The 24,482-nt window shown below is 43.8% G+C and overlaps 1 long non-coding RNA gene across 1 annotated transcript in view; it reads left to right on the forward strand.

The window, feature by feature from the left end:
• The window catches only part of LOC138442731 (uncharacterized), a 68,878-nt gene extending 54,732 nt beyond the window's left edge, over positions 1 to 14,146 (forward strand). The window contains exon 4 of the long non-coding RNA XR_011257864.1: positions 12,622 to 14,146. This is a non-coding gene — a long non-coding RNA (uncharacterized lncRNA). The remainder of the gene's footprint in view (positions 1 to 12,621) is intronic.
• The last annotated feature ends 10,336 nt before the right edge of the window (positions 14,147 to 24,482 follow it).

The raw sequence follows: 24,482 nt of genomic DNA on the forward strand, positions 1-24,482 counted from the left end.
CTGAACCCCCCTCCCTCCTCCTGCCCCATCCCATCCCTCTGGGTTGTTCCAGTGCACCGGCTTTGAGTGCCCTGTTTCATGCATCGAACTTGAACTTGTAACTATTAGTCTTTTAGGTCACCCAGTTGTGGGAGCCATAGGAAATTAATACACGGGCAGAGGCACAGAGAACTTCAAATGCACGGCCTAGACTCAAGTCTCGATCGGGGTCGAGTTTGGCTCCAGAGCCCATGCTCCTCCTTCTGTCCACGTCCAGGTGGCTGCAGCCATCGAGACAGTCAGCTGAGGTGTCTGAGCAGAGAGCATCACTGAGCACAAGCCACCTGGAATTGAGCAGAATGTTCTGGATCAGTCTCATGTGTAGGGGTGGGAATCGTAACATCGCATTATGTTACCCTGCAGCCAAGAGTTCCTAGCACAAGGAGGTGAATTTACTGCCTGACCTACGTGCCTGCTGTATTCATTGGCTTAGACAATTCGTGGGGCATGGGGATTGCTGAAATAGATATGGTGCCACTTGAAGAGTAGTTTCCTGGTTCGATATCTCATCTGAAAGCTGGAGAAGGACCTTTAGAATTTGGAGAAAAATAAAGCTCCTGGGCTTTACATCTTACCTGTCTGCCCTCAGACCTAGGAAAGATTAGGGGACTGGCTGGTCTTCAATTGAATCTGCTTGAGCATGCCTTCAATCACTAAGTAAGGTCACATGCATCATTAAATCCTGAGTATAACTGTGTGGTTTTTATAGATTAGGAGACTGAGGCTTTGAGAACTGTCTAAGGATGCTTTTCCAAGATCACAAGGCTACTAAGGTGTGGGTCCAGAATTTAGAGTTAAATATTCTGAGGAATTCTCTTCCCCCTACAACATGGATGCTTTTCGAAGTAATTCTCTCCTGCCTTGGGTCTTTGCTTTCTCCTTTTCCTCCCTCAGCAGAGATCCACCCAAGACAAGGCCTCCAGCTTAGAGACAGGCCTGGAGGTCTGTCTGGTCATCTTTTGTCACGTTGTCACTTTGACCCTGAAATGTGAATCATCCTTCAAATGGAAGTAGTTCTGGATTCTTGCCCTGTTCCTCTTTTCTTTTAGTCCACAAGCCCCACCCCATCTCCTGATCTCCTCTCTCACTGTGTCTTGGGTTGAGATGGGGTATGACAGGGTTGGAAATGCGCAGGTCCTGTACCTCTTCGTGACTGTTGAGAACTTGCTGCCACTGTTCAGCTGGTAAGTTGTGTCTGACTCTTTGTGATCCAATGAACTGCAGCATACCAGGCTTCCCTGTCCTCCACTAACTCCTGGGGTTTGCTCAAACTCATGTCCATCGAGTCAGTGATGCCATCCAATCATCTCATCCTCTGTTGCTCCCTTCTCTTCTTGCCCTCAATCTTTCCCAAATCTTTGAGTGCTTGCCTTGCTCTTTTCACAGAAGCATTCTATACTTTGATTGAAGAGAGAGTGTCATGTGGGAATTTTTAGCACTGAAAAGTGAAAGTTGCTCAGTTGTGTCCACCTCTTTGCAACCCCATGGACTATATAATCCATGGAATTCTGCAGGCCAGAATACTGGAAAGGGTAACCGTTCCCTTCTCTAGGGGATCTTCCCAACCCAGGGGTAGAACTCAGGTCTCCCACATTGCTGGCAGATTCTTTATCAGCTGAGCCATCAGGGAAGCCCAAGAATACTGGAGTGGGTAGCCTATCCCTTCTCCACGGGAACTTCCCAACCCAGGAATCAAACAGGGGTCTCCTACAATGGAGGCAAATTCTTTAGCAACTGAGTTGCTAAGGAAGCCCAAAGTCAATAAAAGGCTTCCCAGGAGGCTCCGTGGTAAAGAATCCACTTGTCAATGCAGGAGAGAGGGACTCAATCCCTGGGCAGGGAAGATTCTCTGGAAGAGGGAATGGCTACCCACTCCGGTATTATTGCCTGGAGAGTTCTGTGGACAGAAGAGCCTGGTGAGCATATTTTATTAGTTTCAAAGTAGTGGTTCAATATTTTTATAGATTATATTTCATTTAAAGTTATTGTAGAAAATTGGCTACATTGCCAGTGCTGCACCAAATATGTAGCTTATTTATTTCATACATAATAGCTTGTACCTCCGAATCACCTACCTTTATTTTTCCCTTCTCTGGTTCCCTCTCTCCACAGCTGCTGCTGCTGCTGCTAAGTCGCTTCAGTTGTGTCTCTCCACTGGTAACCACTAATTTCTTCTCTATATCTGTGTCTGCATCTGTTTTATTATATTAATTTGCCTGTTTTATTTTTTTAGAATTCCACATATAAGTCATTACATAGAGCATTTGAAATCAACAACTTTAAACCTGAATGTATCCTTTAACTTCCTACTAAACCCTAGCACTTGGCACCCTATTCCAGTGTTCTTGCCTGGAGAATCCCAGGGATGGAGGAGCCAGGTGGGCTACTGTCTATGGGGTCGCACAGAGTCGGACACGACTGAAGCGACTTAGCAGCAGCAGCAGCAAACCCTAGCACTTAGATCAATTCCAAATCTTGTTGTTAAATTTCTGTGGTCATTAAAATTAACCAAAACCTTTGGAATTAGAGGTTTCCCCAGGGGGCCTTCCCTGGTGGCTCAGACAGTAAAGCATCTGCCTGCAATGCAGGAGACCTGGGTTCAATCCCTGGGTTGGGAAGATCCCCTGGAGGAGGGCATGGCAACCCACTCCAGTATTCTTGCCTGGAGAATCCCTTTGGATAGAGGAAACTGGCGGGTTATAATCCATGGTGTTGCAGAGTTGAACACTACTGAGTGACTAAGCACAGCACCTCGCAGGGAGCCTGTGTTCCCCCGTAGGAATTGCTTCATTTCCTAGTTTGAGAAGCAGAAACTCAGAGTGTGCATGCTAAGCGTCGTCTTTGCAACTTCCTGGACAATCTCAGGCATGCCTATGCGTGTTTAGTTGCTAAATTGTATCTGACTCTTTGCGACCCCGTGGACTGTAGCCTGCCAGGCTCCCCTGTCCATCGGATTTTCCAGGCAAGAACACTGGAGTGGGTTGCCATTTACTTCTCCAAAGGATCTTCCCAACCCAGGGATTGAACCTGCATTGGCAGGAGGATTCTTTACCACTGAGCCACCTGGGACGCCCTTATATAATCTCATACGTTACCTCATTTCATCCTCAAAACAACCTATATGGTGAGTATTATTATTTTACATGTGTACAGATGAGAAGACTGAGGTCCAGAGAGGTGCCCAATATCACACAGCTAATACTAAGCGATGTGAAACTCTAGCCCGAATCTGCCCTTCTGTGTGCCTAGGCCCCCACGCTCCTCGTCTCCCAATGCTGGGTTTCCACTTGGTGGTTGAGAGATTACATGACTTAGTGACTTGGTAACAAAGTAGACATGTGATAATCAAAATTGTGGGTCTAAAGCAGGAGTTTGCCAACTTTTTCTAGAGGGTAGCTAGAATATGGCAGATTCAGGATTGGAACCCACATCTAACTCTCAATCTGTGCATGTTCCTTCCGGTCTGCCAGGCGATTGCCAGCACTGATGCTAGCCCTCTATCTTTATTTAAAAAACAGTGTGATTTTAGTGCATGCCATTAGAGGCAGCTGGAAGTATCATTAACACTTTTGGCCACAAGGGTACCATTTAGTGCAATGAAGCAGATATCTTTTCATACAAATAATTTATTTATCCCAAAGTTTTCCACATGAGCACCCAAAGTGACTTGGGCTAATGTATTATTTTATCCTAATGAGGTGGTTGGAACTCTGTGTGTTTAAGGTTTATGAAATTTCAGACTAGCTTCCAAGTCTTTTATTTATTTTCTGGTGGGTTTTGAGTCAAATGTAACCTGTATGGTTCTTATTCATTTATGCCCTTGCTCTCCTGAAAGCTATCTGGATGAATTATTTAATGGCCACTACTTATGCTCTTTTAGAAAGGGAGTTTGAAGTGTCTTTCTAAAGAACCAGAATGTGTTGATTTTGTTGCCAAGCGTGAGTGAATTTGAACCATGAACAAGTTTGGGATTTGGAGTGAAGCACCGAACTCGGGAGGCTTCAGTCGGCTTCCAACCTTGGTAGATACGTTCTTTAGCCTCTAGGGCAGTTATATTGGAGCAATCCAGAGGGATACCAGCATTCTCATGGCAGTTGTCAACAAATTGAAAAGTAAAAAAAAAAAAAAGCGTATTTTAAAATCCAGAACTTGAGAGGTCCCTAGCTCTGAATAACTGAGGCATAAAACTCAAGAAGGCTTCAAACAGCTTTAATCTGCTGGCAAATCTGTCTCTGGATAGCATATAAAATCCAGGCTGAGAAGAGGGTGCCTAAGGGTTTCAGTACACTAATTCCAAGGTTGACTCTGCAAAAGGAACTGACCGGCATTCCAAGAAGAAAAGGAAGGCAGGAAGGAGAAAGAGAGACAGAGTCAGAGAGATAAAGGCAGAGAAAGAATTACAGAGATGAAGGAAGGGACGGGGGGGGGGGGGGGGGGAGAGAGAGGGGGAGGGAGGGGGAGGGGTTGTGTTTAAAGACGAAAGCCTTGGGTTTGAATTCTTGTTCTGCTATTAACGTCTTGTAAGCTTTCAAGCAGATCACTTGAATCTGTCTGAACCTGTTTCCTCATATGTGTAATGAGGATAAGGATTCCAGACCTCACATTGTAGGATGAAGGTGGTGAGTGTGAGCAATTCTGAAGCTGTAAAGGGTGATGACCCCTACCCTCAAGGGGCAAGGCACAATCCTTAGCTCCATGCTACCTGTCCTCCCCCTCAACTGCCTGTGTTGCTCCTCTGATCATAGGCAAATCTTTCTAAGTTACTCCAGATCTCATGCCTAGATTCCATCTCCTTTTTTTGGTTTTCACTCTATTGTTTATTTCTGCTCTTTGTGCATGCTCAGTGACTCAATCGCGTCCGACTCTTTGCGACCCCATGGACCATAGCCCAGCAGGCTCCTCTGTCCATGGGATTTCCCAGGAAAGAATACTGGTGTGGGCTGCTGTTTCCTCCTCCAGGGACTCTTCCCAACCCAGGGATCGAACCCTTGTCACCCGTGTTTCCTGCATTGGCAAGTGGCTTCTTTATCATTGAGCCACTGGGAAAACACTAGCTTTCAGTCAGTTGCTCATTTTTAGATCCTTTCTGGGAGGCTTTAAATATCCCTTGACCTTCTATTTGCCTCTGGGCACCACAGCATATGCACGATTCTTGGAAAATACATACACACAAGCTACCTTCACGTGTTGTTGCTGTCTCTTTGAGACCCCATGAACTGCAGCACACCAGGCTTCCTGGTCCCTCACCATCTCCTGAAGTTTGCCCGAGTTCATGTCCATTGCATCAGTGATGCCATCCAGCCACCTCATCCTCTGATGCCATCTTCTCCTTCTGCCCTCAATCTTTCCCAGCATCAGGAACTTTTCCAATGAGTTGGCTCTTCAAATCTGGTGACCAAAATACTGGAGCTTCAACTTCAGCATCAGTCCTTCCAATGAGTATTCAGGGTTGATTTCCCTTAAGATTGACTGGTTTGATCTTCCTTGGATCTCTGTCCAAGGGACTCTTAGGAGTCTTCTCCAGCACCACAGTTCGAAGGCATCAATTCTTTGGCACTTGCTTACTTTGCCGACTAAGGTCTGTCTAGTCAAGGCTATAGTTTTTCCTGTGGTCATGTATGGATGTGAGAGTTGGACTGTGAAGAAGGCTGAACGCCGAAGAATTGATGCTTCTGAAGTGTGGTGTTGGAGAAGACTCTTAAGAGTCCCTTGGACTGCAACGAGATCCAACCAGTCCATTCTGAAGGAGATCAGCCCTGGGATTTCTTTAGAAGGACTGATGCTAAAGCTGAAAGTCCAGTACTTTGGCCATCTCATGCGAAGAGTTGACTCATTGGAAAAGACTCTGATGCTGGGAGGGATTGGGGGCAGGAGGAGAAGGGGATGACCGAGGATGAGATGGCTGGATGTCATCACTGACTCGATGGACATGAATCTGAGTGAACCCCGGGAGTTGATGATGGACAGGGAGGCCTGGAGTGCTGCAATTCATGGGGTTGCAGAGAGTTGGACATGACTGAGCTACTGAACTGAACTGTCTTGTTTATGGTCCAACTCTCACAACTGTATGTGACCACTGGGAAGACCATAACCTTGACTATATGGACTTTTGTTGGCTGGCAGAGTAATGTCTATGATTTTCAACACACTGTCTAGGTTTGTCATCGCTTTCTTGCCAAGAAGCAATGGTCTTCTGATTTCATGGCTGCAGTTATCATCTGCAGTGATTTTAGAGTCCAAGAAGAGGAAATCTGTCACTATTTCCACCTTTTCCTCTTCTATTTGCCATGAAATAATGGGGTTGGATGCCAAGATCTTAGTTTTTTAAACATTTAGTTTTAAGCCAGTTCTTTCACTTTCTTCCTTCACCCTCATCAAGAGGCTCTTTAGTTCCTCTTCGCTTTCTGCCATTAGAATGGTGTCATCCAAATATCTGAGGTTGTTGATATTTCTCTTGCCTATCTTGATTCCAGCTTGTAACTCATCCAACTTGGCATTTCTTGTGATTATTTATAGACTAAATAAATAAATAAGGCAACAACAGAGAGCCCTGTTGTACTCCTTTCTCAATTCTGAACCAATCTGTTTTTCCATACGGGGTTCTAACTGCTGTTTCTTGACCCACATACAGGTATCTCAGAAGACAGGTAAGATGGTCTGGTATTCCTATCTCTTTAAGAGCTTTCCACAGTTTGTTATGATCAATACAGTCAAAGGCTTTAGCATAGTTGATGGACCAGAGGTAGATGCTTTTTGGGTATTCCCTTGCTTTCTCTATGATCCATTAGATGTTGGCAATTTGATCTCTGGTTCCTCTACCTTTTCTAAACCCATCTTAGACATCCGGAAGTTCTTGGTTTACATAGCGTTGAAGCCTAGCATAGAAGATTTTAAGCATGACCTTACTAGCATGGGAGATGAGTGAAACTGTATGATGGTTTGAACATTCTTTAGTACTATCCTTATTGGGAATTGGGATGAGGATTGACCTTTCCCATACTGTGGCCACTGCTGAGTCTTCCAGATTTGCTGATATATTGAGTGCAACACTTTGATAGCATCATTCTTTAGGGTTTTGAATAGCTCTACTGGAATTCCATTGCATCCACTAGCTTTATTGACAGCAGTGCTTCCTAAGTCCCACTTAACTTCACAGACCAGAATGTCTGGCTCTGGGTAACAGACCACACCATTGTAGTTACTGAGTTCATTAGGATCTTTTTTTGTACAATTCTTCCATGTATTCTTTCTATCTCTTCTTGATCTCTTCTGAGTTTACTAGGTCTCTACCATTTCTGTCTTTTATTGTGTCCATCTTTGGGTGAAATGTTCCCTTGATATCTCCAATTTTCCGGGAGAGATCTCTAGTCTTTCCTCTCCTGTTGTTCTCCCCTATTTTCATGCACAGTTTACTGGAGAAGGGCTTCTTGACTCTCCTTGCTGTTCTTAGGAACTCTATGTTTAGCTGGATGTGCCTTTCTCTTTTCCCTTCTCTTCTTTCTTCAGCTATTCACAAAGCCTCCTCAGATAACTACTTCACCTTCTTGCTTTTCTTTTTCTTTGGGATGTTTTTGTTTTCTGCCTCCTGTACAATATTACAGAACTCTGTCCATAGTTCTTTAGGTACATTCTTTATTAGATCTAATCCCTTGAATCTATAATTCACCTGCACTGTATATTCATTTATGGAATTTAGGGGATTCTCTGGTAGCTCAGTGTAAATAATCCACCTGCATTACAGAGGACCGCAGTTCAACTCCTGGGTCTGGAAGATCTGCTGGAGAAGGGATAGGCTACCCATTCCATTATTCTTGGGCTTCCCTAGTGGCTCAGCTGGTAAAGAATCTGCCCACAGTGTGGGAGACCTGGGTCCGATCCCTGGGTTGGGAAGATCCGCTGGAGAAGGAAACATCTACCCACTCCAGTATTCTGGCCTGGAGAATTCCACGCACTGTATAGTCCACAGAGTCGCAGAGCTGGACAAGACTGAATGGCTTTCACTTTCTTTCACTTTGATTTATGTCTTCACGTATTCACCTCTGAAGTGAAAGTAAAAATGACTCAATCGTGCCTGACTCTGTGACTTAAAAGGACTCTACAGCCCATGGAATTCTCCAGGCCAGAATGTTGGAGTGGGTAGCCTTTCCCTTCTCCAGGGGATCTTCCCAACCCAGGACCTCTAAATCTCTTCTCAACCCATTTCAGCATGTCTACCAGGTGTCTACCACTTCCTGCTCCTCTAACATGCCTCCCCCCCACCCCAAATTATCTTTCCCGAGTTCGCCAAACGATCTCCATAAGTTAGAGTTCAGTGGACTGGTTTTAATCTCATGTGACTCTCTTTTGAATTCTCACTGTTGGTCACCCCTTCCTTCTTGACATACTATTTTGCTGGGGTTTCTGTGACTTTGAACTCTCCAAATATTCTTGCCAGCCCTCTAGAAGCTCCTGTTTTTCATTGGAGGATAATTGCTTCACAATGTTGTGTTGTATACTGCCGTGCAACAACACAAATCATACATATATCCCCGCCCCCCCCCCAACATCGTGAGGCCCCCTCCCTTCCCCTCACCCTGCCCCGCTAGGTTGTCACAGAGCACCAGGCTGGGCTCCTGGTATCACAGCAGCTTCCTGTTAGTTATCTATTTTACATTTGATAGTTTATATGCATCAGTGAGGCTTTCTCTATGTGTCCCAGCCTCTCCTTCCTCCACTGGATCCACAAGTCCGTTCTCCATGTCTGCATCTCCATTTCTAGAAGCGCCTCTTTTGATGGCTGCTGATTCTCTTCCTTTCAATCTCTGGATGTTGGAGTATCTTCAGTAACAGTCCTGGGGCTTGTCTCTGTCCGCACACCCCTTCAGGCACCAGAAAACTTTTATATACCAAACACTTCTCACTTCATCCCTCTTCCAGCCTCTTTCTTGTTTGGGCTCACACGTCAATTGCCATCTCAACAGTTCTCTATTTGAATATCCTAAACTCAACATCTACCTGAATGTATTAAAAAAGCATCTTAAACTGAACAAGTTCAAAATGAAAGCTGTGGTTTTCCTCCAGATATACTTCCTCTCAAGGTTCTCCAGCTCAATAAATGAGCAGTTTCTCAAGTCTGAAACCTTAGAAATATTCCTGATGCCTGCTCTCCTTCACTGCTCACATTAAATTTAATACCTAGTCCTGTTAATGCATCTTCCAAAATGCTTTTGAGTTGTCCCACTTCTCTTTAGATCCTTGATGTCACTCTAGTTCAAGTCACCATCATTTCTCACCGCAGTAGGGTGCTGATTTCCACACTGGTTCTCCTACTCTTTCTATTGTCGTTGATTCTATCCTTCACTTCACACAGCAATGAGTGGAGATTTTTCAAAAGCAAAGTTTTTATGCCATTCCCCAATTAAAATCTTTTAGTTGGGTTTCCAATGGTGCTTATTAGAATACACAATATTTTTATAATAATCTGGAAGGTCCTACATGATCTGACCTTTGCCTATCTTTCTCTGATCTCATCTCACTCATCACTGTCTGTCTTATTCACTGCCAATTGTTTTTCCTTTGGAAGTTTGGAGTTTGACATTTTCCTGTGTTGCAAAGGGCAAAGCAATATAAAGAACTCAGAACTGTGATGTCAGAAAGTCAGAAGTCCTTTTGCTTTTAACTTTTGTAGAAAGTATTATCATATATGGATCCCAAGGAAATTTGGGGAGAAAGGAGGCTATTTATCAAATATTGGTAAATGAGATTTTTTTCAAGGGCTTTTTTTCATTTGTGATAAAATAGTAGTGCTGGGCGGAAGCCTCAGTTCAGTTCAGTTCAGTTCAGTTCAGTTCAGTTCAGTTGCTCAGTTGGGTACAACTCTGTGTGACCTCATGAATCGCAGCACACCAGGCCTCCCTGTCCATCACCAAATCTGGGAGTTCACTCAGACTCATGTCCATCGAGTCAGTGATACCATCCAGGCATCTCATCCTCTGTCGTCCCCCTCTCCTCCTGCTCCCAGTCCCTCTCAGCATCAGAGTCTTTTCCAATGAGTCAACAAATGAGGTGGCCAAAGTACTGGAGTTTCAGCTTTAGCATCATTCCTTCCACAGAAATCCCAGGGCCGATCTCCTTCAGAATGGACTGTTTGGGTCTCCTTGCAGTCCAAGGGACTTTCAAGAGTCTTCTCCAACACCACACTTCAAAAGCATCAATTCTCTGGCGCTCAGCCTTTCTCACAGTCCAACTCTCACATCCATACATGACTACTGGAAAAACCATACCCTTGACTAGACGGACCTAAGTCGGCAAAGTAATGTCTCTGCTTTTTAATGTTCTATCTAGGTTGGTCATAACTTTTCTTCCAAGGAGTAAGCGTCTTTTAATTTCATGGCTGCAATCACCATCTGCAGTGATTTTGGAGCCCCCCAAAATAAAGTCTGACACTGTTTCCACTGTTTCCCCATCTATTTCCCATGAAGTGATGGGACCAGATGCCATGATCTTCATTTTCTGAATGTTGAGCTTTACCAACTTTTTCACTTTCCTCTTTCACTTTCATCAAGAGGCTTTTTAGTTCCTCTTCACTTTCTGCCATAAGGGTGGTGTCATCTGCATATCTGAGGTTACTGATATTTCTCCCGGTAAGCTTCTTCCAGCCCAGCGTTTCTCATGATGAACTCTGCTACTGCTAAGTCACTTCAGTCGTGTCCGACTCTGTGTGACCCCATAGATGGCAGCCCACCAGGCTCCACCGTCCCTGGGATTCTCCAGGCAAGAACACTGGAGTGGGTTGCCATTTCCTTCTCCAAAGCATGAAAATGAAAAGTGAAAGTGAAGTTGCTCAGTCGTGTCCGACCCTCAGCGACCCCATGGACTGCAGCCTTCCAGGCTCCTCTGTCCATGGCATTTTTCAGGCAAGAGTACTGGCATGGGGGTGCCACTAAGTTAAATGAGCAGGGTGACAATATACAGCCTTGACATACTCCTTTTTCTATTTGGAAGCAGTCTGTTGTTCCATGTCCAGTTCTAACTGCTGCTTCCTGACCTGCATATAGGTTTCTCAAGAGGCAGGTCAGGTGGTCTGGTATTCCCATCTCTTTCAGAATTTTCCACAGTTTATTGTGATCCACACAATCAAAGGCTTTGGCATAGTCAAGAAAGCAGAAATAGATGTTTTTCTGGAACTCTCTTGCTTTTTCCATGATCCAGCAGATGTTGGCAATTTGATCTCTGGTTCCTCTGCCTTTTCTAAAACCAGCTTGACCATCTGGAAGGTCACTGTCCACATCTTGCTGAAGCCTGGCTTGGAGAATTTTGAGCATTACTTTACTAGCGTGTGAGATGAATGCAATTGTGTTGTAGTTTGAGCATTCTTTGGCATTGCCTTTCTTTGGGATTGGAATGAAAACTGACCTTTTCCAGTCCTGTGGCCACTGCTGAGTCTTCCAAATTTGCTGGCATATTGAGTGCAACACTTTCACAGCATCATCTTTCAGGATTTGAAATACCTCTACTGGAATTCCATCACCTCCACTAGCTTTGTTCATAGTGATGCTTTCTAAGGCCCACTTGACTTCACATTCCAGTATGTCTGGCTCTAAGTGAGTGATCACATCATCATGATTATCTGGGTCGTGAAGATCTTTTTTGTACAGTTCTTCTGTGTATTCTTGCCACCTCTTCTTAATATCTTCTGCTTCTGTTAGGTCCATACTGTTTCCGCCCTTTATCGAGCCCATCTTGGCATGAAATGTTCCTTTGGTATCTCTAATTTTCTTGAAGAGATCTCTAGTCTTTCCCATTCTGTTGTTTTCCTCTATTTTTTTGCATTGATCGCTGAGGAAGGCTTTCTTATCTCTTCTTGCTATTCTTTGGAACTCTGCATTCAGATGCTTATATCTTTCCTTTTCTCCTTTGCTTTTCGCTTCTCTTCTTCTCTCAGCTATTTGTAAGGCCTCCTCAGACAGCCATATAGCTTTTTTGCATTTCTTTTCCATAGGGATGGTCTTGATCCCTGTCTCCTGTACAATGTCACGAACCTCCATCCATAGTTCATCAGGCACTCTATCTATCAGATCTAGTCCCTTTAATCTATTTCTCACTTCCACTGTATAATCATAAGGGATTTGATGGAGCCAAAGCAAAAACAAAACCCCACTGTGGATGTGACTGGTGATAGAAGCAAGGTCCAATGCTGCAAAGAGCAATATTGCATAGGAACCTGGAATGTCAAGTCCATGAATCAAGGCAAATTGGAAGTGGTCAAACAAGAGATGGCAAGAGTGAATGTTGACATTCTAGGAATCAGCGAACTAAAATGGACTGAAATGGGTGAATTTAACTCAGATGACCATTGTATCTACTACTGTGGGCAGGAATCCCTTAGAAGAAATAGAGTAGCCATCATGGTCAACAAGAGTCCAAAATGCAGTACTTGGATGCAATCTCAAAAATGACAGAATGATCTCTGTTCGTTTCCAAGGAAAACCACTCAATATCACAGTAATCCAAGTCTATGCCCCAACCAGTAATGTGAAGTTGAACGGTTCTATGAAGACCTTTTAGATCTAACACCCCAAAATGATGTGCTTTTCATTATAGGGGACTGGAATGCAAAAGGAGAAAGTCAAGAAACACCTGGAGTAACTGGCAAATTTGGCCATGGAATATGGAATGAAGCAGGGCAAAGACTAATAGAGTTTTGCCAATAAAATGCACTGGTCATAGCACACGCCCTCTTCCAACAACACAAGAGAAGACTCTACACATGGACATCACCAGATGGTCAACACCGAAATCAGATTGATTATATTCTTTGCAGCCAAAGATGGAGAAGCTCTATACAGTCAACACAAACAAGACCAGGAGCTGACTGTGGCTCAGATCAAGAACTCCTTATTGCCAAATTCAGACTTAAATTGAAGAAAGTAGGGAAAACCGCTAGACCATTCAGGTATGACCTACATCAAATCCCTTATGATTATACAGTGGGCGGAAGTGTAGAGATTATTTAATTCAACTTTAGGTTTGGAAGTAAATTGGCTTTATGAGATCACAGAGCTTGTTAATTTTCACATCATGTAAATAACTTTCATATTAGGTATAACTGTTGAGTGGACCAGATTCACCTTTTTTATGCTAAAGTCAGCTTTTGCTCTTCAAACACTTTATTGCTCTCACCTTGGGAAAACCCCTGTCATTTGTGTGCTCTTATGAATAAGTTTAAGGAAGTTTTTATAAAAATGCCACTTGGAGTTTAAACCTCATTCTTCAGTGAAAATAAGAGAACTTTTCTTTCTCTAAGAAACCTTAGGCATAGTGAAGGTGTACATTTTCCAGTTAGACTACCCAGAAGCTTTTTCCTCTTGTACCTAAAATCTCATCATTCACAGGAGATCCAAGTGTCAAAGTGTGATGATTGCAAAGAATCAGGATGGTTTTCCCTAAGCCTCAACTGTCCCATATGTGGAATAGTGATGATGTTCAATTTGTGTGTTTATGTCACCAAATATGGGGGAAAATAGTAAGAAAATACATTTGAGAGCATCAGGCATCCTTCATTTTCTCCATTTTGCTTTCTTACTTCCTTGGTCAAATTATATAGCTGGTTACATCTCTTGTCTGTACGTGAGGGGCCCAAGGAATATGCGTATACAGACACATTGCATGCAAGCGCAAACACAAACATATAAACACATGCTTGATTTTAGTCTGTTTGCGCTGCTTTAACAAAGTACCAGAGACTGGATGGCCTATAAACAACACAAATTTACTGCTCACAATTCTGGAGGCCGGGAAGTCCAAGGTCAAGTCACCATCAAATTCAGTGTCTGGTGAGGGGCCACTTTCTCATAGATGATATCTTCTTACAGAAGCCTCACATGGCAAAAAGGATAAGGAGCTCCCTGAGGTCTGTTTCATAAGGGCACTAACTCTATTCATGAGGGCCCCACTCTCACCGCTTAATCACCTCCTTCAAAGGCCTGATCTCCTAATACCCATCACCTTGGAGTTAGGTTTTAATATTTGAATTTTAAGGGAAACAAATATTCAGTCTGTACATGTTCTTAGCTGCTCTCCATTGAAGCATTTATCGCAGTTGTAATTATACAGTCATTTATTTAAATATATGTCTAATGCCTGATTTTTTATCTGAACTCTAAGTTTTATATAGGCAAGAGCCCTCTTGCTCCATTTTCTGTTATATCTGAGTACCTAAAATATGTGTCTGTTCATGTTACATCTATTTTTCAGGTCTTCATTTAAGTGCCAATTTTATAAGTTCTGAGCATCTAGCCATTTAAAAAAGTCTCTTGTTTGTTACCTCATTCCACTGGGAGAAGACAGATGGTCACACATCCCTGCTTTTTCATTTACTAGCTGTGTGATTTTGGGCAAGTTACTCAACCTATCTGTGCCCCAATTTCCTGATCTGCAAGATGAGAGCTAATTCTCCATACACTACACCTCCCATGCTTTTGTACCTTCTGTTCCAGCTTTTGATTTGACCAAATCTTCTCCTATGGAGATACACTCAGAGCCATAGCCTCTCCCATGCTGGAGGGAGTAGAGTTGTTTTCCTGACCATATTAAGAGATATGGGGTTCCCTGGTGGCAAGATGGTAAAGAATCTGCCTGCAATGCAGGAGACTCAGATTCGATCCCAAAGGTGGGAAGATCCCCTGGAGAATGGAATGGCTATCCACTTCAGTATTCTTGCCTGGAGAATTCCATGGACAGAGGAGCCTGGGGGGCTATAGTCCATGTGGTCACAAACAGTCGGATGTGACTGAGTGACTAACACTTTCACACTTTTTCACTTTCAGAGAGATAATGTCTCTCTCTGATGTAAAGTGAAGTAATGATCTCTGTTCATTTCCAAGGCAAACCATTCAAATCAGAGTAATCCAAGTCTACACACCAACCAGTAATGCTGAAGAAGCTGAAATTGAACGGTTCTATGAAGACCTAGAAAACCTTCTAGAACTAATATCCAAAAAAGATGTCCTTTTCATCAGAGGGGACTGAAATGCAAAAGTAGGAAGTCAAGAGATACCTAGTTCAGTTCAGTTCAGTCGCTCAGTTGTGTCCAACTCTTTGAAACCCCATGAACTGCAGCATGCCAGGCCTCCCTGTCTATCACCAACTCCCAGAGTTCATTCAAACTCATGTCCATCGAGTTGGTGATGCCATCCAGCCATCTCATCCTCTGTTGTCCCCTTCTCCTCCTGCCCCAATCCCTCCCAGCATCAGAGTCTTTTCCAATGAGTCAACTCTTCATGTGAGGTGGCCAAAGTACTGGAGTTTCAGCCTTAGCATCATTCCAGGACTGATCTTCTTTAGAATGGACTGGTTGGATCTCCTTGCAGTCTGAGGAACTCTCAAGAGTCTCCTCCAACACCACAGTTCAAAAGCCGTAATTCTTTGGTGCTCAGCTTTCTTTATAGTCCAACGCTCACATCCATACATGACCACTGGAAAAATCATAGCCTTGACTAGATGGACCTTTGTTGGCAAACTAATGTCTCTGCTTTCTAATATGTTGTCTAGGTTGGTCATAATTTTCCTTCCAAGGAAAATTTTTAATTTCATGGCTGCAGTCACCATCTGCAGTGATTTTGGAGCCCAGAAAAATAAAGTCTGAGAATGTTTCCACTGTTTCTCAAATATTTGCCATGAAGTGATGGGACCAGGTGCATGATCTTAGTTTTCTGAATATTGAGCTTAAGCCAACTTTTTCACTCTCCTCTTTCACTTTCATCAAGAGGCTCTTTAGTTTCTCTTCACTTTCTGCCATAAGGGTGGTGTCATCTGCATATCTGAGGTTATTGATATGCCTCTCAGCAATCTTGACTCCAGCTTGTGCTTCTTCCAGCCCAGTGTTTCTCATGATGCACTCTGCATATAAGTTAAATAAGCAGGGTGACAGTATACAGCCTTGACGTATGCCTTTTCCTATTTGGAACCGGTCTGTTATTCCATGTCCAGTTCTAACTGTTGCTTCCTGACCTGCATACAGAGATACTTAAAGTAACAAGCAAATTTGGCCTTGGAGTACAAAATGAAGGAGGACAAAGGCTAATACAGTTTTTCCAAGAGAACGCACTGGTCATAGCAAACACCCTCTTCCAACAACATGAGAGAAGACATCCCCAGATGGTCAATACCAAAATCAGATGATTATATTCTTTGCAGCTAAAGATGGAGAAGCTCTATACAATCAGCAGAAACAAGACTGGGAGCTAACTATGGCTCAGATCATGAACTCCTTATTGCCAAATTCAGACTTAAATTGAAGAAAGTAGGGACAACCACTAGACCATTCAGATATTACCTAAATCAAATCCCTTACAATTATACAGCAAAAGTGACATGTAGATTCAATGGATTAGGTCTGATAGACAGAGTGCCTGAAGAATTATGGACAGAGGTTTGTGACATTGTATAGGAGGCAGTGATCAAGACCATCCCCCAAAAGAGAAATGCAAAAAGGCAAAATGGTTGCCTGAGGAGGCCTTACAAATAACTGAGAAAAGAAGAGAAGCTAAAAGCAAAGGAGGAAAGGAAAGATACACCCACTTGAATGCAGAGTTCTTAAGAATAGCAAGGAGAGATAATACAGCCTTCCTAAGTGATCAATGCAAAGAAATAGAGGAAAACAACAGAATGGGAAAGGTTGGAGATCTCTTCAAGAAAACTAGAGATACAAAGGGAACATTTCATACAAAGATGGGCACAATAAAAGACAGAAGTGGTATATACCTAACAGGAGCAGAAGATATTAAGAAGAGGTGGTAAAATACACAGAAGAACTGTACAGAAAAGATCTTCATGACCCAGATAATCACGATGGTGTGATCACTCATCTAGAGCCAGACATCCTGGAATGCATGTCAAGTGGGCCTTAGGAAGCATCATCATGAACAAAGCTAATGACGTATGGAATTTCAGTTGAGCTATTTAAAATCCTAAAAGATGATGCTGTGAAAGTGCTGCACTCAATATGTCAGCAAATTTGGAAAACTTAGCAGTGGCCACAGGACTGGAAAAGGTCAGTTTTCATTCCAATCCCAAATAAAGGCAATGACAAAAGTGTTCAAATTACTGTAAAATTGCACTCTTCTCATATACTAGCAAAGTAGTAGTCTCCAAGCCAGGCTTCAACAGTACATGAACCATGAAACTCCAAATATTCAAGCTGGATTTAGAAAAGTCAAAGGAACCAGAGATCAAATTGCCAACATCTTTTGGATCATCGATAAAGCAAGAGAGTTCCAGAAAAACATCTACTTCTGTGCTATTGACTACATTAAAACCTTTGACTGTGTAGATCACAACAAACTGTGGAAAATTCTTAAAGAGATGGGAATACCAGACTATCTTACCCGCCTTCTGCAAAGTCTGTATGCAGGTCAAGAAGCAACAGTTAGAACTGGACATGGAACAACAGACTGGTTCCAAATTGGGAAAAGAGTATGTCAAGGCTAAATATTGTCACCCTGCTTATTTAACTTATATGCAGAGTACATCATGTGAAATGCCAGATTGGATGAAGCAAAAGCTGGAATCAAGATTGCCAGGAGAAATATCAATAACTTCAGACACGGAGATGACACCACCCTTAAAGCAGAAAGTGAAGAGGAACTAAAGAGCCTCTCGATGAAAGTGAAAGAAGAAAGTGAAAAAGTTGGCTTAAAACTCAGCATTCAAAAAACTAACATCATGGTATCTGGTCCCATCACTTCTTGGCAAATAGATAGGGAAACAATGGAAACAGTGAGAGATTTTATTTTTGGGGCAGGGCTCTAAAATCACTGCAGTTGGTGACTGTAGCCATGAAATTAAAAGATGCTTGCTCCTTAGAAGGAAAGCTATGACCAACCTAGACAGCATACTAAAAAGCAGAGACATTACTTTACCAATAAACATCCAACTAGTCAAAGCTATGGTTTTTCCAGTAGTCATGTATGGATGTGAGAGTTGGACTCTAAAGAAAGTTGAGAGCCAAAGAATTGATGCTTTGGCTTCTTTTTATTTTTAATGAATTGATGTGGTGGTGGAAAAGACTCTTGAGCGTCCCTTGGACTGCAAGGAGATCCAACCAGTTCATCCTAAAGGACATCAGTCCTGAATATTCATTGAAAGTACTGAGGCTAAAGCTGAAACTCCAATACTTTGGTCACCTCATGTGAAGAACTGACTTACTGGAAAAGACCCTGATGCTGGGAAAGATTGAAGGTGGGAGGAGAAGGGGATGACAGAGGATAAGATGGTTGGATGGCATCACCAACTCAATGGACACGAGTCTGGGGAAACTCCGGGAATTTGTGATGGACAGAGAAGCCTGGCATGCTGCAGTCCATGGGTTCACAAACAGTGAGACATGACTGAGCTCCTGAATGGAAGTAAAGTTTGAGCAGCTTTGACAGTGGTCTCATTATAAGATTGAGGGCCTCCTAAGCTTGGGTTTGTACAGGTCACATAGGGCCCCAGTGTACACAGCATCCATGTGGGTCCACCTGCCTCATTCCTGTGGGACTTGTGGGGGAGCAGTGGTAACTGACACACCTAAAGCTCACATCACCCAAAGTGTGGTGAGTGATAATGTTCTTTGCTTCTGAGCCAAATGTCTCATAGCTTCTGACAGCATATACATGTGGCAGGTTGCCTTGTTAGCTGGCAGCAGGGAAAAGTCTCAAGACTCTCCCCAGTTCTTGATAATCACCTTAAGTCCTACTCCATAATGTCATTATGAGGAGCAAGTGGAATAATACCCTTGTACTTGCTCTTGCTTTGTCTGGAATGCTCCTTCCTCTAACCTGGATTGTCCCATTATATTTGCTCACTTACTCACTCACCATCTTAGGTTTTTTCCTTAGATATTATCTTCTTCTTCTTCTTTTTATTTTTAATGGCTGTAGCATGTGGGGTCTTAGTTCCCTGACTGGGGCTTGAATCTGTGCCTCCCTGCAGTGGAAACATGGAGTCTTAACCACTGGGCAACCAGGGAAATCCTCAGATATTATCTTGTCAGTGAGGTCTGGACTCCCTAACATAAATTGACCACTTCTGTATTGATCAGGGCTCAACCAGAAAAACAGAAGCAGTAGGAGACATAGATTAAAGATGTGTTTCAAGGAACGCATGCACGCTGGTGAGCTCAGTGGCTAGGTTGTGTCTAATTCTTTGCGACCTCATGGACTGTAGCCCACCAGGTTCCTCTGTCCGTGGGATTTTCCAGGCAAGAACACTGGAGTGGGTTGCCATTTCCTCTTCCAGGGGGTCTTCTCAACCCAAGGATGAAACCCGTGTCTCCTGAAGCTCTTGCATTGGCAGACAGACCCTTTACCACTCAGCCACCTGGGAAGCCCAATCCAAGGAATGGGTTTATGCAATTGTGAGACGGACAGGCAAGTCTGAAACCCACAAGCCTCAGGGAGTGCTGGCTGGAGCTCTCGGGAAAAGCTGATGCTGTAGTTCCCAGGGAGAACTTCTTCCTTACAAAAGCATCAGCTTTGTTCCTAGGGCCTTTCAACTATTTGAATCAGGCCAACTCAGACTATCTAGGACAATCTCTCTTACTTAAAAGCGGACTCTAATTCTATCTACAAATTACTTTCCCAGTAACACTTAGAAACTTATGGCTGAGTAAGAGGCAGTTCAGTGGTTAAGACCTCATGCTTCCATTGGAGGGGCATGGGTTCAATCCCTGGTCTGGGAACTAAGATCCTGCATGCTATGCAGCGTGGCCAAAAAGAGGAGAGACTTTTGACTGTTCACTGTTGTATTCTCTACACCCTCAATGGTCCTTGGCCTCTAGCATGCTATACTCAGTTGCTCAGTCTTGCCCGACTCCTTGTGACTCCATTAACGGTAGCCTCCAGGCCCCTCTCTGGGATTTTCCAGGCCAGAATCCTGGAGTGGGTTGCCATGACCCACTTCTCCATGACCCATAGCAGGAGAGAACCAAAAATATTTGCTGAATATTGAATGAATGAAGGTGAAGGCTTAGAGCTGACCGTGACACATGGTAAGTGTGTGGTAAATGCTAGTTATTAGTACAGTAAACATGCACAGATTACCAAGGTAAATACTGCATTTATGTGTATCCACCTTTTTCTCTCTCCTTTCATTCTTTGATCTCAGACACCTTCTCAAAGGTGCTTCCTGCCCTCCAGCAAAATTTTGGCACTTTTTGCCTGGCTCCTACCAGCTCCTGTGGGGTCTACTAGCTTTCTCGAACGGTCTCTAGTTCATTTCTTCTGATCTGAATTTCTTCAAGTCCCACTGTGCTCTGTTCTCTTCTTCCTTCCTGTCTTCTTTTGCAGAAGGCACGAATGCTTCCCCAACCTTTTACACACCTGGCTTACTCTCATCCCTCTTAGAACATTCAGTTTGGGTGTTGACTCCCATTCAAAGTCCTTGCGGATCCCCGAGACCGAGTGCCCTTCTGCTCCTCCACTGTGTTCCGTGCCCAGCTCTGTTCTGACACTTAGCCAAGCTCGCCATTGACTCACTTCATGGGAAAATCCTTGCGGACAAGATCATCTCATTCATCTCCGCATCTCCAGCAGATTGTAGCGCTTCTGGTATCAAGGGATATCAGAGAAATACAGTTGGGCCCAGCGACTGCCCTTGAATGAGTGTCCCAAATGGGTACAGGAGCAGCTGCTTTGTTCAGCATCACCTCAGGGTGGCGCCCTTCCCTCGTCAACCCTCAGGTCAGAGAACCACCTGGGAGTGTTTCAAGAGCACAGTGCCTCGACCCCGGCAATTCTGCTAAAGCTACTCTTCTGTGAGTCTATCTAGTGTGTCAGGATTATTCTTAGAGTCTCCCCAGATAGTTCTGCTGTGCTTACAGCACTGAGAAACACCACCTTAAAAAGGCTGACGTCACAAAGTTTCTAGATTATTTGCTCCATACCTGGCCAGGGGCGCAGGGCTGCCCCGTTCCCCCTAATCTGAAAGCAGCTCATTTCTTTGGGTAGCTTCATGCCTGGAATCCTTGCTCCTGTCCAGGCCCTCAGTTCAGTTCAGTTCAGTTTAGTCATTCAGTCGTGTCCGACTCTTTGCGACCCCATGAATCGCGGCACGCCAGGCCTCCCTGTCCATCACCAACTCCCGGAGTTCACTCAAACTCACGTCCATCGAGTCCGTGATGCCATCCAGCCATCTCATCCTCTGTCATCCCCTTCTCCTCCTGCCCCCAATCCCTCCCAGCATCAGAGTCTTTTCCAATGAGTCAACTCTTCACATCAGGTGGCCAAAGTACTGGAGTTTCAGCTTTAGCATCATTCCTTCCAAAGAAATCCCAGAGCTGATCTTTAGAATGGACTGGTTGGATCGCCTTGCAGTCCAAGGGACTCTCAGCTGTGGTTCTCCAGCACCACAGTTCAAAAGCATCAATTCTTCACGCTCAGCTTTCTTCACCGTCCAACTCTCACATCCATACGTGACCACTGGAAAAACCATAGCCTTGACTAGACGGACCTTTGTTGTAAAAAATGTCTCTGCTTTTGAATATGCTATCTAGGTTGGTCATAACTTTCCTTCCAAGGAGTAAGCGTCTTTTAATTTCATGGCTGCAATCACCATCTGCAGTAATTTTGGAGCCCCAAAAAATAAAGTCAGCCACTCTTTCCATTGTTTCCCCATCTATTTCCCATGAAGTGATGGGACCGGATGCCATGATCTTCATATTCTGAATGTTGAGCTTTAAGCCAACTTTTTCACTCTCCTCTTTCACTTTCATCAAGAGGCATTTGAGTTCCTCTTCACTTTCTGCCATAAGGGTGGTGTCATCTGCATATCTGAGGTTATTGATATTTCTCCCAGCAATCTTGATTCCAGCTTGTGTTTCTTCCAGTCCAGCGTTTCTCATGATGTACTCTGCATATAAGTTAAATAAGCAGGGTGACAGTATACAGCCTTGATGTACTCCTTTTCCTATTTGGAACCAGTCTGTTGTTCCATGCCCAGTTCTAACTGTTGCTTCCTGACCTGCATACAGGTTTTTCAAGAGGCAGGTCAGGTGATCTGGTATTCCCATCTCATTCAGAATTTTCCAGTTTATTGTGATCCACACAGTCAAAGGTTTTGGCATAGTCAATAAAGCAGAAATAGATGTTTTTCTGGAACTCTCTTGCTTTTTCCATGATCCAGTGGATGTTGGGAATTTGATCTCTGGTTCCTCTGCCTTTTCTAAAACCAGCGTGAACATCTGGAAGTTCATGGTTCATGTATTGCTGAAGCCTGGCTTGGAGAATTTTGAGCATTACTTTACTAGCGTGTGAGATGAGTGTAATTGTGCTGTAGTTTACTCTGAGTTAATGGTGTACCTGGGTTTATGGCCTTGAGCAGCCTGGCCAGGAAACAATTTACTTTTTTTGCTGCATTTTTAGTTTTCTCTGAAAAGAATGTATTATGTGATCATAGGTGGATGCTTTGAATATAATAAAAATGATCAAGAGTTTGACATTCAGGCTTACGTTGTTCTTCGGGAGTGGGAAAGAAGATGGAGGGGGCTGGTGGGCTGGGAAGGGTTTAAGACAGATCAGCCTCTCTGGGCACTTGAGTTTCTTTGCAAACTACCTTTATCTTCCCGTGGTGGTTAAGAGAGAAGGCTCTGGAGTCATATATCCGATTTGAACCCCCAGCTCAGGCATTTACTAACCTCTGCTTGTCCCAAATTCAGACCCCCTGATTCATAAGCATGTATGATGGCTGTTGCTACACCACTAAGTTTGGTGGGCTTCGTTAGGTGGCAGCAGGTTCCTAAGTTGTGCGGTGCCAGTGAACAATGTGGAAGCTGCAAGTCCTTTTATGGACTGACTCTGGAAGTTACTGGTGTTGATTTTGCTGTGTGCTTTTGGTGGAAGCAGTCAGCAGCTTGTAGAGACTCACCAGGAGGGACATTGACCCTCTCCCTGCTAATGGATGAGTGTCAGGGAGTCAACTGAGAACTCCTTTGTGACTCAGTTTCTTCCATTTTTACATAGCCAAATCCCTGCTATATATGATTTTGAGGATTAAATGATATGATACCTAAGCCATAAAAAAAGAGAATGAAATAGTGCTATTTGCAGCAACATGGATGGACCTAGAGATTATCATATTAGGTGAAGTAAGTCAGCCAGAGAAAGACAAATATCATATGATATCACTTAAGTGTGAAATCTAAAAAATGGCACAAAGGAATCTGTATACAAGACAGAAACACTCAAAGACATAGAAAACAAAGTTATGGTTACCAAAGAGAAGTTGGGGTGGGGAACGGTAAATTAGGAGGATGGGATTAACAGATACATACTACTGTGCACAAAATAGTTGGGGAATACATTTCGAGGAGTGTTGTGAGTTAAATTATGCAACCCTTCCTGCCCCGATTCCCAAGAAGACTCTTGAGAATCCCTTGGACTACAAGGAGATCAAGCCAGTCAATCCTAAAGGAAATCAACCCTGAATAGTCATTGGAAGGACTGATGCTAAAGCTGAAGCTCCAATACTTTGGCCACCTGCTGTGAAGAGCTGACTCATTGGAAAAGACCCTGATGCTGGGAAAGATTGAAGGAAAAGGAAAAGAGAGTGGTAGAGGATGAGATGGCTAGATAGCATCACTGACTCAATGGATATGAATTTGAGCACACTCCAGGAGATCGTGGAGGACAGAGGAGCCTGGCATGCTACAGTCCATGGGGTTGCAAAGAGCTGGGCACACCTTAGTGACTAAATAACAACCATGCCTAATACTTGTGAATGTGACCTTATTTGGAAATAGGATCTTTGGAGACTTAATTGAGTTAAGGTGAGGACTTATTGGAGTAGGGTGGGCTGTACCTAACCCAGTGAATGGTGTCTTTATAAGAAGGGGGAAATTCAGATACAGGCATTCAAACAGGAGAATACAATGTGAAGACAGAGGGAAGATAACCCTGTGAAGATGGGGGCAGAGATGGGAGTGATGTAGCCGTAAGCCAGGCACACCAAGCTTTCTGCCCCAGAGTCTTGAATGGAAGCATGGCTCTGCCAACACTTTGTTTCCAGGTGTCTACCCTCCAGAACAGAGAAATAAATTTCTGTTGTTTCAAGTTCCGCAGTTTTTAATGGCAGCCCCAGGAAACTAACACAGAACGGTTATGTCCATTTCACTATGTTTATCCCCTCAAGCCTTGCACTGCACCTGGCTCATGGCCCTCTAGAGATGTGGACTAAACCATGATGGGGCTGTCCTTGGGACAGCAGTTTATCTTTATGTCTCCCAGATCCCACTTGCAAAGCAGAGGGAGCACTTGGATTAGCAAGCTGGTTCAGCTGTGACTTTCCCTTGACTGCTGATTGAGATGAGTTGGGAATCTGGAGAGATGGACTCCCCAGGACACAGCATTGCCAAATGATTAGCCTCCTCCCTCAGGGTGCCCGCAGGTCTGAAACCAGCCCTCCTTGGATGCCTGAGAGGGTGTGGC

Source organism: Ovis canadensis, chromosome 6 (assembly GCF_042477335.2).
Source record: "Ovis canadensis isolate MfBH-ARS-UI-01 breed Bighorn chromosome 6, ARS-UI_OviCan_v2, whole genome shotgun sequence".
NCBI classification, from domain to species: Eukaryota; Metazoa; Chordata; class Mammalia; order Artiodactyla; family Bovidae; genus Ovis; species Ovis canadensis.